The 9351-nt window shown below is 51.2% G+C and overlaps 1 pseudogene; it reads left to right on the forward strand.

Annotated features, from left to right (window-relative positions):
* Positions 1–5932: 5932 nt before the first annotated feature.
* Positions 5933–8378, forward strand: LOC138992986 (probable ATP-dependent RNA helicase DDX23 pseudogene; annotated as a pseudogene).
* The last annotated feature ends 973 nt before the right edge of the window (positions 8379–9351 follow it).

A 9351-nucleotide genomic window follows, 5' to 3' on the forward strand; every position in this document is an offset into this window, starting at 1 on the left:
CCCCCAGTACATGTGAGAGGCACCAGGGGGTGAGGGAGCCCAGGAAGGGGACCCCCAGGGGCATGTGAGAGGCACCAGGGGGTGGGGGGAGACCAGGAAGGGGACCCCCAGGGCATGTGAGAGGCACCAGGGGGTGGGGGAGCTGAGGAAGGGCCTCATCGGGTTCCTCTCCACACATCCCCCTTTGCCCAAAACAAAGGCCACAAACCGCCATCTCCCTGGGCTTCGAGCTACAAATGTTTCTTCCTGGGACATTTCTTAGTCCTTGACTCATTCATTCGCTGGCTCATCCATCTAACAAATGCCTTTTGAGCACGGCCAGGCCCGTGCGGAGGGTCTGCTCTAGGCCCTGGGAAGATGGGCCAGGCCCGTGCGGAGGGTCTGCTCTAGGTCCTGGGAAGATGGGCCAGGCCCGTGCGGAGGGTCTGCTCTAGGCCCTGGGAAGATGCGGGAGAGTGAGCCCTCCTGGTGCCAACACTGTCAGGGCGGGGGCTCAGAGGGTGAATGTGTAACCCAGGGGGCAGCAAGAGGGGGTGTGGGTGCTGAGGGGAAACGCAGGCGCAGGGCTCCTCGCCTGGAAGCCAGGGGCTCCGAGACAGGAGTAACTCCTGTCCAGTCACCTGAGCAGCGTCCGGGCCGGGCCGGGATGTGGCATGGCTTTGCCAAACGTGCCGGGCAGAGGGCTGTGCGCACGGTCACGCCTGTGACACCAACAGCCCTGTGGGCAGGAGAGGCTGCGCGCCAGGGCCTGGCCCTCTGCCCGCCTCACCCGCACCCAGTCCTCATCGCCCCACATGGGCTCCCCTTTGGTCTCCAACAAGAGTTCTATCAGATTCTCAGAAAGCACTTCTTGTCCCAAAGTCCCGGAACCTCAGACACTCCCACATTCTTCCCTGGGCTTCCCCAGGGGCAGGGGAGTTTCGAGGTCAAACCTCCCTGCAGGCAGGAGCGGGGTGGGGTGTCACCTGCACCTTGAGTCTTGTTTTGTTGTAAATACCCTGGATGACTTGCTTTTAAGAGATACACCCTCCTTTGTTCACCTAGCCGTTTCCAGAAATGTAACCGGTGGCCAGAATCCACCCTTTGACATTCTGATGCACTTTTTAAGGGGGGTTCTGGCTTCTTCCCCATCTTCCCGCCCCTCCCTGGCGCAGGGATCCCCTGGGGTCTGGATGCCAATGCACATCCTGAGTGGGAGGCTCAGGGTGGGGCCTGGCCGCTGGCTGGGGGAGGGGGACCAGAGTGGCTGGTGGAGGGGCCCCAGGAAGGACAAACCCCGGGAGGCAGTGTCCAGCAACCCAGAGTGGGTGCGTGCCGAGGCCGGAGGCTTTGGGCTGGGGGCCTGGACAGGACATTGAACAGTTTCACCATAAACTGCACACTCCTGGGAGGCGGGACCAGACCGGGGCCTGGGGAACCGGCTCCAGCCTGCAGCCCTCAGGCCCTGCAGGGCTGGGCCTACAACCCAGATTCCTGCCCCTGCGCCCCAGGGCCCAGCCGGGACTGCACTGCCGGAGCCCCCTGGGGGTAGGGGTGCTGCACTGGCAGGCTGGGGAAGGGGGTTAAGGTGTCAGCGTCCCCCCTCCCCCCCGCCCCCTCACCCCTGCTGCCTGGTTCTTTCCCCTGGATACCCTGGGGAGGAAAGGCCGGTGTAGGGCAGCCCAGCGTGGAAGGTGCAATAAAGACCGACTTGAGAGCAGACTGTCATGCATAAGATGGAGGAATTGATTTGAAATAGTCGGATTAACCATGTCCTACAACAAGTAAATACACAATGATAGTGACCTGTTTTATGCCTTTTCTATCTTTTATCCATATTTGACTTGAATTCTGTCTTCCACAGTAGAATTTTAAACATTTTTACTTTATAAGCTACAAAATGTAGCAGCAAAATGAAGGCTTGGGGTGGACATCTGTTACTATGTTACATTATTCTGTGCACGGGGAGTTTTAAAAATGTTCTTGTGACCTCCCCACCCCACGCTCCTCCTCGGAGGCTGTGCGGCCCGCACCTCTGGCCCACGCTGGCGAAGAGGCGGCTTCCTAATGAGTTAGCCAGGCCTCCCTTTCCCGCCTCAGTCTACCTGCCCGCGCCCTCTCCATCAGGCCACACAACTCCCCAACTCTCACCTCACCACCCCAAATCCTGCAACCTGGCCTGAGGGTCTTTCCTGCCCCCTCCCCTTTCCAGGTTCATTCACATCACCTCTCTGAGCCCCTTCTGCATTTAACACCGCGGCCAGTGCCCCCGAAGGTCCCTGTGATGGAGTGAGGACTCGCTCAGACAGCCCAGCACCGGCGAACTCAGGAAATGCAAGTTCTGTGTCCGCCCAGTGTACCTGTATTGGATCTATGGGCTGAATGACTTATTCCTAAATTTACCAGCACTTTCCTGCGTTGGCCCATTGGCTGAAGTCCATAGCTGTGCTCAGCACTGCCCCCTGCGCTCCCCGCCCCCTCCCCCCCCCCCCCCCCCCCCACACACTCCTCCTGCATGTCCTTCAGCTGCTGACCCTTTTCTGGGTGTTGGTATGATTGTCAGATGGACGGCGGTCTCCCACATCCTATGAGGGCAGCCGGCACCGTCCCTTGGGGGTGCTGTTGTAAGGCCTCCAGCATGGGGCCTTACACGAGTGATAAGCGATTAAAGAATACATTGCAGAGAATGCAAGCCCAGTGCCATGTCACCTTTTCCATTTTCTTTTCTTTTTTTTTTTTTAAATATATTTTATTGATTTTTTTACAGAGAGGAAGGGAGAGGGATAGAAAGTTAGAAACATCGATGGGAGAGAAACATCGATCAGCTGCCTCCTGCACACCTCCTACTGGGGATGTGCCCGCAATCAAGGTACATGCCCTTGAACCGGAATCGAACCTGGGACCCTTCAGTCTGCAGGCCAACGCTCTATCCACTGAGCCAAACTGGTTAGGGCATCCATTTTCTTAACAGACCTCAGCTGCTGGTCTCTTTGAACACAACTCGACCGGTCTTGTTCAGTGGTTATTTGTGAATAAATGGCACCTCTACTGGCACCGGGCGCACACAGTATGCCTGCATGTGGGTTTAGGAGTTAAATAAGGAGAAAGAGAGTGGAAAGGGACCGAGCTAGTGAGCGGTGATGCTCCAGAGCATGAAGCAAGCCAGTCACGGCAAGGATGACCCAAATGGGGAGGAGCGACCTGGAGGATCCGAGAGCCAGGAAGGCAGTAGTGGTGGCATCGCCAAGAAACCGAAGAATTAATTGAGAACTTCAGAAAACCAGTTCAGAGTTAGCAGGCTGTCACTCTGCATAAATGCAATCCTATGGCATATCTGTGAGTCCTGTATTTTGAAGGTGATTTTTAAATATTGTGACTTAGTACAATTTTCACTTTCAAATCCTACCATCCCCATAAAATTAAACTCCACTACATTATGGACACTTTGAGGCAAAATCCGAGTCTTTCACACTTTGGTGTGGTCCTGTGTCATAGGGACAGGGAGTGACTTACAGACCACTATCACCAGCCAGCACTCTTTAAGGCATTCTCTTTGGCTACATGTCACATGTATTGAGTGAACATAAATTTGTCAAAAACTGGTGCTATTTAGTCTCAGTGATGAGCTTGAAACTTCGAGCGTGCACTTGTTGAAACGGTTCTGTAAGTCCGCTTCCTTTTGCCAACTGCTGACAACGTTTCTGGCTGTTTAGTACTAAGTAGAATTCTGCATCTATTACCTATATAAGCGCTCCATGCTTACCGGGGATAAAAAGGTACATGCGTAAGCAAAAAGAAGGCGAAAAATAAAATATCATCCAACTACCCAATGATAGCGATTATTTGTAATTATCTATATTTTGTGTGTGTGTGTGTGTGTGTCCCCTCATAATGAACACAAGTTTCCCCTGCTATTTGAGTTACTGTAAAAACTTTCGTACTGGCATGAAGCAGAGAAGGGATTGCCTTAGACACCTGGGAGGGTACCTGTACTTTAAAATCATATTCATTTTGTGGGGCAGAGGGGCTCAATTGGGGGGGGGGGGCCTGTAATACTTTCAACAATAAAGATAAATTAAAAATAGAATAAAATCATATCCATTTTGAGAGGCAGAGGGGCTCAGTGGGGGAGAAAGAGGCATTAGCAACATTGTCAAAAATAAATTTAAAATAAAATAATATCCATTTGATAGAAAAACTAATCCTAGAACGTCAGCACCCTGTAGTCTAAGCCCTTCATTGGACAGTTGCAGAACGGCAAGATTCTGTCCTAAGAATGCAGCTGGGCTGTAATTACAGCCACTGAAACTATGAGGCCTTTGGGTCCCAGAAAATAATTCATGTTCTTACTTGTTCACATCCCAGTGGCTTGGACTCTGAACCCTCCCTGTGCTCTAGACAGACAAACAGGCCACAGGAAAGAGTGACATGAGATGATGGAAGGTTCGGAACTGTCAGGTAATGTTCGTATCTGATCGATAACAAAGTTTGTACTGGAAAAGTACCTTTAACGACGAGCCAGAAAATTGCATTTTAATTTCCACTGTTTAATTCCCATGGCATGTGACTTTGGTAACTTCTCTCTGCTGATTTTCTCATTTGTAAAATGAGAATTATTTCATTTTCCATTATTTTTATTAAATCAAATGAAACAGAATAGGAATGTACTTTTTAAAAAAATTCTAAGAACAGCAATATTTCATTGAGCATCTCTTCACTTCCCCTCCTCCTCTCCTCCCCTCTGGCAACCATCAGCTTATTCTCTGCATCCACGGGGCTCTTTTGTCTGTTCATTTATTTTGTTGCTTAGAATCCACACCTAAGTGGGGTCATATGACATTTGTCCTCTGACTTATTCCCTCAGCATATTCTCCAGGTCCATCCATGTTGTCACAAATGACAAGATTTCATTTTTTTATGGCTGAGGAATATTCCATTGATGTATGTGCCACAGCTTCTTTGTCCTAAGTGGAAGTACTTTTTAACTATGAAGTATCATGGGAAGTGAGATGTTAGAGAGAGAGAGATCTGGAGAAGCAGTAACTGCACAGTCTGCTAGTCTAACAATGTGTGCAGCTCCTCGTCTCTTCCCTGCCTGGTACTGTCTCGATTGGCATCCATGTTTTGTGTGTGTTCATATCATGCCGGAAGCTGGACCACACTTGCTGCCTGACACAATCGCTGCAGGGAAGAAACATCTGCACAGCTTATGTTTCAAGGGACCTGACGTATATGGCATATGTTTGCTCCCCCTCTTAGCGCTATGTGTTTTAACCAGGACCACCTCCCTGAGAAAGGTTGTTTCCCCAGGTAGGGATTTTTCCCTGGAGTTAGGAATTAACAGGACCAAGGAAGGGAGTGAATCAGTAAGACCTGCTAGTGTTACAGAAATACCATGTACTACTTATGAAGTACTTGGACTAAGACTGTTGGCAATAAATTTGGGACTTGTTGGGCCCACATCCCCAGGGGTCTGCCCACCAGGGAAAGCACCAAAGCCTATACCCCTGGAGACCCACCGACACAGGGCAGTCCCAGGGAAGGCAAGCAGCGAGGCTGGGAGGACATAACCTTACCTGGGTAGGATAATCTCCTTCAGTCACTTCCTTGTAGCTTATCAGTAGAGCAGTGATCTTGGAATAGCCCTTGTAATGGAACGCAGAGATGAACCTAGACAGGATTAAACTCAACAGAACTAGATTAACAAAAGCCCTAACCTTTGGAATAGAATGGATAGGATTAAAATCAACTAGTATAAATACAGATGTAATAGGACAATAGACACAGAACCTGGCTGGAGATCCTGGCAAGAACCTGGCTAGGCTGCTGATCAACTGAACGCTGTCTCCTTGTCATTCCTTCATTCTTCGCTGACTCCATCCACACCTTTGGGAACCCCTGGACCTGCTGGGGCTGGACCCCAACAATTGGTGCCCGAACAGGGTTCCCCTAGATGGCAGGAGAGTTGGCTGACAAGAAGGACCGTGATGTGTCACCTTCCAAGGAGGAAAGGAAGCGATCTCGGTCACCTGACAGAGAACGGGATAGAGACTGGGACCAGAAATCTTCCCCTTCTAAAGACAGAAAGCAGCATCGTTCAAGGGAGAGGCGTCGAGGGGGCAGCCGGTCTAGCTACCGTTCCCGGTCCAAGTCTACGGAAAGAGGACGACGGCACCGAGAGCGAGATAAGGAGCGGGATCGGAATAAGAAGGACCGAGACCGGGCTAAGTGTGGGCACAGACGGGACAAGGACCGGAAATGATCCTGTTTATCTCCTGGACGAGGAAAAGATTTTAAATCTCGGAAAGACAGAGACTCTAAGAAGGATGACGAGGATGAGCCTGGTGATAAGAAGCCTAAGGCCCAGCCATTATCCGTAGAGGAACTTCTGGCCAAGAAAAAGGCTGAGGAAGAAGCTGAGGCTAAGCCCACGTTCCCGTCCAAAGCAGAACAAGAGGCGGAAGCCCTGCAGCGATGGCGGCAGGAGGTGGAGGAGTGGCAGAAGATGCTTGAGGAAGAGAGGAAGGAAAGGAAGCAGTTTCGAGACTTGGGCAGGGGAATGTTGGAAGACCCTCAGGAGCGAGAACGACGGGAACGCAGGGAGAGGATGGGACGGGAGACCAATGGAAAGGAGGATGAGGAAGGGTGGCAGAAGATCCGGGAGGAGGAGGATGAGAGCAAGGAACTACATGCCATTGAGGGGTGTTACCCGGGTGGCATTAAGAAGCGGCGCCGAGCGAGGCACCTCAATGACCTCAAGTTTGTCTTTGAGTGGGAGGCACCTGAGGACACGTCTACCGACTACAACCCACTGTACAGAGAACGGCACCAGGTGCAGTTGTCGGGGCGAGGCTTCATGGCAGGCATCAACCTAAAGCAGCAGAAACGAGAACACTCACGTTTCTATGGAGACCTAATGGAGAAGAGGAGGACACTGGAAGAAAAGGAGCAGGAGGAGGCAAGACTCCGCAAACTTCGTAAGAAGGAAGCCAAGCAGGGCTGGGATGATCGTCATTGGTCCCAGAAGAAATTAGATGAGATGACGGACAGGGACTGGCGGATCTTCCGTGAGGACTACAGCATTACCGCCAAAGGTGGTAAGATCCCCAATCCCATCCGATCATGGAAAGACTCTTCTCTGCCCCCACACATCTTGGAGGTCATTGATAAGTGTGGCTACAAGGAACCAACACCTATCCAGCGTCAGGCACTTCCCATTGGGCTACAGAATCGTGACATCATTGGTGTGGCTGAGACGGGCAGCGGCAAGACAGCAGCCTTCCTTATTCCGTTGCTGGTCTGGATCACTACTCTTCCCCAAATTGACAGGATCGAAGAGTCGGACCAGGGCCCTTATGCTATCATCCTGGCCCCCACCCGTGAGTTGGCTCAGCAGATTGAGGAAGAAACCATCAGGTTTGGGAAGCCACTAGGCATCCGCACTGTGGCTGTCATTGGTGGCATCTCCAGAGAAGACCAGGGCTTCTGGCTGTGCATGGGTTGTGAGATTGTGATTGCTACCCCAGGACATCTGATCGATGTGCTGGAAAACCACTATCTGGTGCTGAGCCGCTGTACCTACGTGGTTCTGGATGAGGCAGATAGGATGATTCACATGGGTTTTGAGCCAGATGTCCAGAAGATCCTGGAGCACATGCCTGTCACCAACCAGAAGCCGGACACGGGTGAGGCTGAGGACCCTGAGAAGAAGTTGGCCAACTTTGAGTCAGGAAAACATAAGTACCGCCAAACGGTCATGTTCACGGCCACCATGACCCCAGCCGTGGAGCGCCTGGCCCGGAGCTATCTTCTGCGACCTGCCGTGGTGTACAGCGGCTCTGCAGGCAAGCCCCAGGAACGCGTGGAACAGAAGGTCTTCCTCATGTCAGAGTCAGAGAAGAGGAAAAAGCTGCTGGCAATCTTGGAGCAAGGCTTTGACCCACCCATCATCATTTTCCTCAACCAGAAGAAAGGCTGTGATGTTTTGGCCAAATCCCTGGAGAAGATGCTTGTACGTTGCATGGTGGAAAAGGCCAGGAGGAGCGAGAATTTGCACTGTCTAACCTCAAGGCTGGGGCCAAGGACATATTGGTGGCTACAGATGTGGCAGGTCGTGGTATCGACATCCAAGATGTGTCTATGTGGTCAACGATGATATGGCCAAAAACATTGAAGATTATATCCACCGCATTGGCCGCACGGGACGAGCAGGCAAGAGTAGTGTGGCCATCACCTTCCTCACCAAAGAGGACTCTGCTGTGTTCTATGAGCTGAAGCAAGCCACCCTGGAGAGCCCGGTGTCTTCCTGCCCCCCAGAGCTAGCCAACCACCCAGATGCCCAGCACAAACCAGGCACCATCCTCACCAAGAAGCACCGGGAAGAGACCATCTATTCCTGACATAGCACCCTTCCCACTTGGCTTCACGGCAGGCTCCGAAGCCTGTTCTTCAGGACCCTCACATCTCCCTTTCCAGGTCCTCACTCTTATGGGGCTTAGGAAACATTCAGACTGCTTGGCTAGACCCTCGGGTTTGAAGGCCTGAGCGTGGGCTGGAAAGGAGGGAAGCTGCTGCAGGAGACAGGGAGAACAAATGACCACAGGTTTGGGCCCAGCTCTGCCCCTCTGGCTGACTTGGGGATTGCCGGTGTCAGGGGCAGCCAATGGCTTTGCCTCCCAGCTTCTGGGAGGATTTCTTCGCACAGACTTGACTGCATAAGCTGCAGCAACAGTGTTGCCCTCGATGACCCAGGGGATCCGCACTGTGAGGAGTATGAACCTTGGACTCTTATTGTCATTTTGATAGCATTTGCCCTTTTGGATTATAAAACAAGGTGAGGCCTTGTCTAGAGCTGTGCCAAGGGGTGCTGTGCACCCCAGGCATCCCTCACCCCGGGAAGTTTTTTAGATGTGGGTCAGCGTGAGCAGGCTGTGTGCATCTTGAAGTCACTGAATAAAATTTCTGTTTTCTATTCTCCGAAAAGATGAGTTTGTATGTTCTGAGAATAAATACATGAATATTAAGGCTGTAAAAAAAATTATGGCAGGAAGGACCATTAGAATGGATACATTTACCTGTCACTCCTAGGAAGACTGTAACATCCTATTCCTCCCTAGTGGCCACTTTCATTATCAAAGTTAGATGACGCAGTATCGAACTCTTTGGAAGAGAAGTTACTGAGATAATAATACCTTATAAAAGAGAACAATTAGACACACTGTTACAATTTGAAGAAGAGTGGCAAATAGCTATAGGTAACTTCCCAGGACAAATTTTACATCATTTGCCAAGATCACTTATATTGCAATTTCTCTCCCTACATCCGTTTATATTTCCTATTAAATGTTCAAAAGAGCCATTATCACCTCCTGC

This window comes from Myotis yumanensis, unplaced genomic scaffold (assembly GCF_028538775.1).
Source record: "Myotis yumanensis isolate MYYU_CA2020_CCGP unplaced genomic scaffold, mMyoYum1.0.hap1 SCAF_15, whole genome shotgun sequence".
NCBI lineage: Eukaryota > Metazoa > Chordata > Mammalia > Chiroptera > Vespertilionidae > Myotis > Myotis yumanensis.